Genomic DNA, 7,802 nt, shown 5'->3' with positions numbered 1-7,802 from the left:
TTAACCTAGTTAACGTGGCTTCTAACGTGGCCACTTATGAGTAATTGCCAACGTTAGTGACAATGTTAAGTGTCACTAACGTTGGCTCAACTTCTCTTCTCCACGTTAGAGTTCACGTTAACTTAGTTAACGTGACTCTCTAACGTGGGCATTGATGGCTTTTTGAGAGTGTTATTGGCAATCACTTTTCTCATTAATCTTGCAAGTTACCTCCCCTTTTCTTGCTTCCTTTTGGTCCTGAAATCAAGCAATAAAGTGCATCAAAGCTCTAGTCCAAGTCATGAGTAATGCAACATAATATTTGTCACTAAACTTATGCAAAATCCTCATGAAATTATGTAAAATGCACAATGTATGCTTGAATCAAGGCATAAGTGAATATCTACCCAAAACTAGCTTATTTCCTAAAGAAATGCATGAAACTAACCTAAAAACAGTAAAGAAAAGGTCAATGAAACTGGCCAAGATGCCCTGGCATCACAGGCTGCATCCTATCCTCTTGTGAAAATGGTCCAAATGCTCTGTCACAGCACGGCTAATCATCTGAGGTTCTCGATCATACTGGAATAGGATTCACCCTCCTTTTGCGTCTGTCACTACGCCCAGCACTCGCGAGTTTGAAGTTCGTCACAGTCATTCAATTCCAGAGTCCTACTCGGAATACCACAGACAAGGTTTAGACTTTCCGAACTCTCATGAATGCCGCCATCAATCTAGCCTATACCACGAAGATTCTGATTAAGAGATTCAAGAGATCCTCATTTAATCTAAGGTGGAACGGAAGTGGTTGTCAGGCACGCGTTCGTGGGGGAATGATGATGATTGTCATGTTCATCACATTCAGGTTGAAGTGCGAATGAATATCTTAGAAGCGGAATAAGTTGAATTGAATAGAAAAACAGTAGTACTTTGCATTAATCTTTGAGAAACAGCAGAGCTCCACACCTTAATCTATGGAGTGCAGAAACTCTACCGTATGAAAATACATAAGTGATAATGGTTCAGGCATGGCCGAATGGCCAGCCTCCATGAAAGTCTAAGATAGCATAAAACTGATCAAAGATGTCTAATACAATAGTAAAAAGTCCTATTTATACTAAACTAGTTACTAGGGTTTACAGAAGTAAGTAATTGATGCATAAATCCACTTCCGGGGCCCACTTGGTGTGTGCTTGGGCTGAGCTTGAATGTTACACGTGTAGAGGTCAATCTTGGAGTTGAACGCCAGTTTGTAATGTATTTCTGGCGTTCAACTCTGGCTTGTGACGTGTTTCTGGCGTTTAACTCCAGACAGCAGCGTAGAACTGGCGTTCAACGCCCTTTTACGTCGTCTAAACTCAGCCAAAGTATGGTCTATTATATATTGTTGGAAAGCCCTAGATGTCTACTTTCCAACGCAATTAGAAGCGCACCATTTTGAGATCTGTAGCTCCAGAAAATCCACTTTGAGTGCAGGGAGGTCAGAATCCAACAACATCAGCAGTCCTTCTTCAACCTCTGAATCTGATTTTTGCTCAAGTCCCTCAATTTCAGCCAGAAAATACCTGAAATCACAGAAAAATACACAAACTCATAGTAAAGTCCAGAAATGTGAATTTAACATAAAAACTAATGAAAACATCCCTAAAAGTAACTAGATTCTACTAAAAACATACTAAAAACAATGCCAAAAAGCGTATAAATTATCCGCTCATCACAACACCAAACTTAAATTATTGCTTATCCCCAAGCAACTGAAAATCAAATAGGATAAAAAGAAGAGAATATACTATAAATTCCAAACTATCAATGAAACATAGCTCCAATCAGATGAGCGGGACTTGTAGCCTTTTGCCTCTTGAATAGTTTTGGCATCTCACTTTATCCATTGAGGTTCAGAATGATTGGCATCTATAGGAACTCAGAGTTCAGATAGTGTTATTGATTCTCCTAGTTCAGTATGATGATTCTTGAACACAGCTATTTTATGAGTCTTGGCCGTGGCCCTAAGCACTTTGTTTTCCAGTATTACCACCGGATACATAAATGCCACAGACACATAATTGGGTGAACCTTTTCAGATTGTGACTCAGCTTTGCTAAAGTCCCCAATTAGAGGTGTCCAGGGTTCTTAAGCACACTCTATTTTTGCTTTGGACCTTGACTTTAACCGCTCAGTCTCAAGTTTTCACTTGACACCTTCACGCCACAAGCACATAGTTAGGGACAGCTTGGTTTAGCCGCTTAGGCCAGTATTTTATTCCTTTAGGCCCTCCTATCCACTGATGCTCAAAGCCTTGGGATCCTTTTTATTTACCCTTGCCTTTTGGTTTTAAGGGTTATTGGCTTTTTGCTCTTGCCTCTTGGTTTTAAGAGCTTTTGGCTTTTTCTGCTTGCTTTTTCTCTCTTTTTTTTTTCGCCTATATTTTTTTTTCTGCAAGCTTTGTTCTTTGCTGCTTTTTCTTGTTTCAAGAATCATTTTTATGATTTTTCAGATTATCAAATAACATGTCTCCTTATCATCATTCTTTCAAGAGCCAACATATTTAACATTCTTAAACAATAACTTCAAAAGACATATGCACTGTTCAAGCATTCATTCAGAAAACAAAAAGTATTGTCACCACATCAATATAATTAAACTAAGTTCAAGGATAAATTCGAAACTCATGTACTTCTTGTTCTTTTAAATTAAAACAGTTTTCATTTAAGAGAGGTGATGGGTTCATAGGACATTCATAACTTTAAGACATAGTTACTAACTACTAATGATCATGTAATAAGACACAAACATGGGTAAGCACTTAACATTAAGAAAACGAAAAACAGAAAATAAGAACAAGGAATGAGTCCACCTTAGTGATGGTGGCGTTTCCTTCTTGAGGAACCAATGATGTCCTTGAGCTCTTCTATGTCTCTTCCTTGTCTTTGTTGCTCCTCCCTCATTGCTTTTTGATCTTCTCTTATTTCATGAAGGATGATGGAGTGCTCTTGATGTTCCACCCTTAATTGTCCCATGTTAGAACTTAATTCTCCTAGGGAGGTGTTGATTTGCTCCCAATAGTTTTATGGAGGAAAATGCATTTAAGGCATCTCTGGGAACTCATGGTGATGAGCTTCATGCGTCTCTTGAGATCCATGAATGGGCTCTCTTGCTTGCTCCATCCTTTTCTTAGTGATGGGCTTCTCTTCCTCAATGGGAATGTCTCCTTCTATGAAAGCTCCAGCTGAGTAACATAGATGGCAAATAAGATGAGGAAAAGCTAGCCTTGCCCCAGGAGAGGGCTTTTCTGCTATTTTGTAGAATTCAAGGGAGATGACTTCATGAACTTGTACTTCCTCTCCAATCATGATGCTATGAATCATGATGGCCCGATCCACAGTAACTTCAGATCGGTTGCTAGTGGGGATGATGGAGCGTTGGATGAACTCCAACCATCCTCTAACCACAGGCTTGAGGTCCAGTCTTCTTAATTGAACCGGCTTGCCTTTGGAGTCAATCTTCCATTAAGCTCCTTCCACACATATGTCCATGAGGACTTGGTCTAACCTTTGATTAAATTTGACCCTTCTAGTGTAGGGGCGTGCATCTCCTTGCATCATAGGCAAGTTAAACGCCAACCTCAAATTTTCTGGACTAAAATCTAAGTATTTCCCTCGAACCATTGTAATATAATTCTTTGGGTTTGGGTTCTTACTTTGATCATGGTTCCTAGTGATCTATGCATTGGCATAGAACTCTTGAACCATTAGGATGCCGACTTGTTGGATGGGGTTTGTTAGAACTTCCCAACCTCTTCTTTGGATTTCATGTCGGATCTCCGGATACTCATTCTTTTTGAGCTTGAAAGGGACCTCGGGGATCACCTTCTTCTTGACCACAACATCATAGAAGTGGTCTTGATGAGCTTTGGAGATGAATCTTTCCATCTCCCATGACTTGGAGGTGGAAGCTTTTGTCTTCCCTTTCCCTTTTCTAGAGGATTCTCCGGTCTTGGGTGCCATCAATGGTAATGGAAAAACAAAAAGCTTATGTTTTTACCATACCAAACATAGAATATTGCTCGCCCTCGAGCAAGAGAAGAAAGAATAGATGAAGAAGAAGAAGAAAATATGGAGGAGAGGGGGGAGGGGTATATTCGGCCAAGAAGGGGAAGAGAGGGTTGTGTTGTGTGAAAATGAAGAAGAATGGAGGGCTTTATATAGGGAAGGAAGGGGGGGTAAGGTTCGGCCATAAGGGTGGGTTTTGGGTGGGAAATTGATTTTGAATTTTGAAGGTAGGTGGGGTTTATGAGGTAGGTTTATGGGGAAGAGTGGATGGATGTGAGTGGTGAAGTGGTTATAGAGAAGAGAGATTGAGGTGATTGGTAAAGAGTTTTGGGGAAGAGTGTTTATGGGATTGTATGAAAGAGGGGTGAGAAGAAGTGAGTGGAGGTAGGTGGGGATCCTGTGGGGTCCACAGATTCTGAGGTGTTCAAGGTTTTACAACCTTGCACCAAATTAGGCATGCAAAATGCCCTTGCACACAACTCTGGGCGTTCAGCACCAGATTGGTGCTTGTTCTGGGCGTTGAACGCCCATTTGTTGCCCATTTCTGGCGTTGAACGCCAGAACCATGCTTGTTCTGGGCGTTCAGTGCCAGCTCTTCTCCAGGGTACAATTCTGGCGTTCAAACACCCAGATGCTGCCCATTTTGGCTGTTCAGCGCCAGAACCATGCTCTGTTCTGGCGTTGAACGCCAGCCAGATGCTTCTTACTGGCGTTTAAATGCCAGTAAGGTCTTCCTCCAGGGTGTGATTTTTCTTCTGCTGTTTTTGATTCTGTTTTCAATTTTTATATTTATTTTGTGACTCCACGTGATCATGAACCTTATAAAACATGAAAGAACAAGAAAAATAAAATTAGATAAATAAAAATTGGGTTGCCTCCCAACAAGCGCTTCTTTAATGTCAATAGCTTGACAGTGGGCTCTCATGGAGCCTCAAAGATGTTCAGAGCATTGTTGAGACTTCCCAACACCAAACTTAGAGTTTGACTGTGGGGGGCTCTGGTTGACTCTGTTTTGAGAGAAGCTTACTGTGCCTCTTTTCCATGTTTACAGAAGGGTAACCTTGAGTTGTAAACACAAGGGAGTCCTCATTCAATTGAAGGACTAATTCACCTCTGTCAACATCAATCACAGCTCTTGCTGTGGCTAGGAAAGGTCTTCCAAGGATGATGGATTCATCCTCATCCTTCCCAGTATCAAGGATTATGAAATCAGCAGGGATGTAAAGGCCTTCAACCTTTACTAACACGTCCTCTACTTGTCTATAAGCCTGTTTTCTTGAATTGTCTGCCATCTCTAATGAGATTTTAGTAGCTTGCACCCCAAAGATTCCCAGTTTCTCTATTACAGAGAGGGGCATGAGGTTTATCCCTGAACCAAGGTCACATAGAGCCTTTTCAAAGATCATGTTGCCTATGGTACAAGGTATTACGAACTTTCCAGGATCCTGTTTCTTCTGAGGCAATGTCAGTTGATCCAGATCACTTAGTTCATTGGTGAACAAGGGAGGTTCATCTTCCCAAGTCTCAATACCAAATAATTTGGCATTCAGCTTCATGATTGCACCAAGGTACTTGGTACTTTGCTCTTCAGTAACATCCTCATTCTCTTCAGAAGATGAATACTCGTCAGAGCTCATGAAGGGCATAAGGAAGTTCAATGGAATCTCTATGGTCTCTAGATGAGTCTCAGATTCCTTTGGTTTCTCAAAGGGAAACTCCTTATTGATCACTGGACGTCCCAGGAGGTCTTCCTCATTGGGATTTACGTCCTCCCCTTCCTCTCCAGGTTCGGCCGTGTTGACTATGTCAATGGCCTTGCACTCTCCTTTTGGATTTTCTTCTGTATTGCTTGGGAGAGTATTAGGAGGGATTTCAGTGATCCTTTTACTCAGCTGGCCCACTTGTGCCTCCAAATTTCTAATGGAGGACCTTGTTTCATTCATGAAACTTACAGTGACCTTAGATAGATCAGAGACTAAGTTTGCTAAATTAGAGGTATTTTGTTCAGAGTTCTCTGTCTGTTGCTGAGTGGATGATGGAAAAGGTTTACTATTGTTAAACCTATTTCTTCCACCATTATTAAATCCTTGTTGAGGCTTTTATTGATCCTTCCATGAGAGATTTGGGTGATTTCTCCATGAGGGGTTATAGGTGTTTCCATAAGGTTCACCCATGTAATTCACCTCTGCTATTGCAGGGTTTTCAGGATCATAAGCTTCTTCTTCAGAAGATGCCTCTTGAGTACTGTTGGATGCAGCTTGCATTCCATTCAGACTCTAAAAAATCATATTGACTTGCTGAGTCAATAATTTATTCTGAGCCAATATGGCATTCAGAGTATCAATTTCAAGAACTCCCTTCTTCATAGGCGTCCCATTACTCACAGGATTCCTCTCAGAAGTGTACATGAACTGGTTATTAGCAACCATGTCAATGAGTTCTTGAGCTTCTGCAGGCATTTTCTTTAAGTGAATGGATCCACCTGCAGAGGTGTCCAATGACATTTTAGCTAATTCAGATAGACCATCATAGAATATGTCCAGGATGGTCCATTCTGAAAGCATGTCAGAAGGACACTTTTTGGTCAGTTCTTTGTATCTCTCCCAAGCTTCATAGAGGGATTCGCCTTCTTTCTGTCTGAAGGTCTGAACATCCACTCTAAGCTTACTCAGCTTTTGAGGAGGAAAGAACTTGGCTAAGAAAGCCTTGACCAGCTTATCCCAAGAGTTCAGGCTATCCTTAGGTTGAGAGTCCAACCATATTCTAGCTCTGTCTCTCACAGCAAAAGGGAAAAGCATGAGCCTGTAGACTTCAGGATCTACTTCATTAGTCTTAACAGTATCACATATCTGCAAGAATTCAGTTAAGAACTGAAAAGGTTCTTCAAATGGAAGTCCATGAAACTTGCAGTTCTGCTGCATCAGAGAAACTAATTGAGGTTTTAGCTCAAAATTGTTTGCTCCAATGGCAGGAATGGAGATGCTTCTTCCATGTAAATTGGAATTAGGTGTAGTAAAGTCACCAAGCATCCTCCTTGCATTATTATTATTTTTGGCTGCCATCTCCTCTTCTTGTTCGAAAATTTCTGAAAGGTGCTTGCTGGATTGTTGTAATTTAGCTTCTCTTAGTTTCCTCTTCAGAGTCCTTTCAGGTTCTGGATCTGCTTCAATAAGAATGTTCTTGTCCTTGCTCCTGCTCATATGAAAAAGAGGGACAGAAAAATAATAATAGGGATCCTTTTTACCACAGGTATAGAGGTTCTCCTGTGTGAGTAGAAGAAGAAAAGAATGTAATGTAAAGAAAGAAACACAAGGGTAAGGAGAGCAGAGATGTGGGATGAAGAGAGGTGTTAGTAGATGGATAAATAAATAGAAGGAGATGAGAGAGAAGGAGAATTTTTGAAAATTATTTTTGAAAAAGAGTTAGTAATTTTCGAAAATAGTTTTTGAAAAAGGTTAGTAATTTTTCGAAAATTAAAATCAAAAATTAAAATAATTAGTTAATTAAAAAGAAATTTTGAAAAAGAGGGAAGATATTTTCGAAAATTAGAGAGAGAGAGAGTTAGTTGGGTAGTTTTGAAAAAGATAAGAAACAAACAAAAAGTTAGTTAGTTAGTTGAAACAAATTTGAAAATCAATTTTGAAAAGATAAGAAGATAAGAAGTTAGAAAGGATATTTTAAAATCAAATTTTGAAAAAGATAAGATAAAAAGATATTTTTGAAAAGATATGATTGAAATTAGTTTTGAAAAAGATTTGATTTTTAAAATCACAA

The 7,802-nt window shown here is 39.8% G+C and overlaps 1 non-coding gene across 1 annotated transcript; it reads left to right on the top strand.

Moving 5' to 3' along the window:
• Positions 1–6,586: 6,586 nt before the first annotated feature.
• On the top strand, positions 6,587–6,694 carry LOC148545930 (small nucleolar RNA R71). The gene has a single exon (XR_015900556.1). It is a non-coding gene; the product is annotated as a small nucleolar RNA R71 (small nucleolar RNA).
• The last annotated feature ends 1,108 nt before the right edge of the window (positions 6,695–7,802 follow it).

Source organism: Arachis ipaensis, chromosome B9 (genome assembly GCF_059453495.1).
Source record: "Arachis ipaensis isolate K30076 ecotype BB chromosome B9, ASM5945349v1, whole genome shotgun sequence".
Classification (NCBI taxonomy): Eukaryota; Viridiplantae; Streptophyta; class Magnoliopsida; order Fabales; family Fabaceae; genus Arachis; species Arachis ipaensis.
The sequence above is the reverse complement of the archived record's forward strand: the minus strand, read 5'-3'. Positions and strand labels throughout refer to the sequence as shown.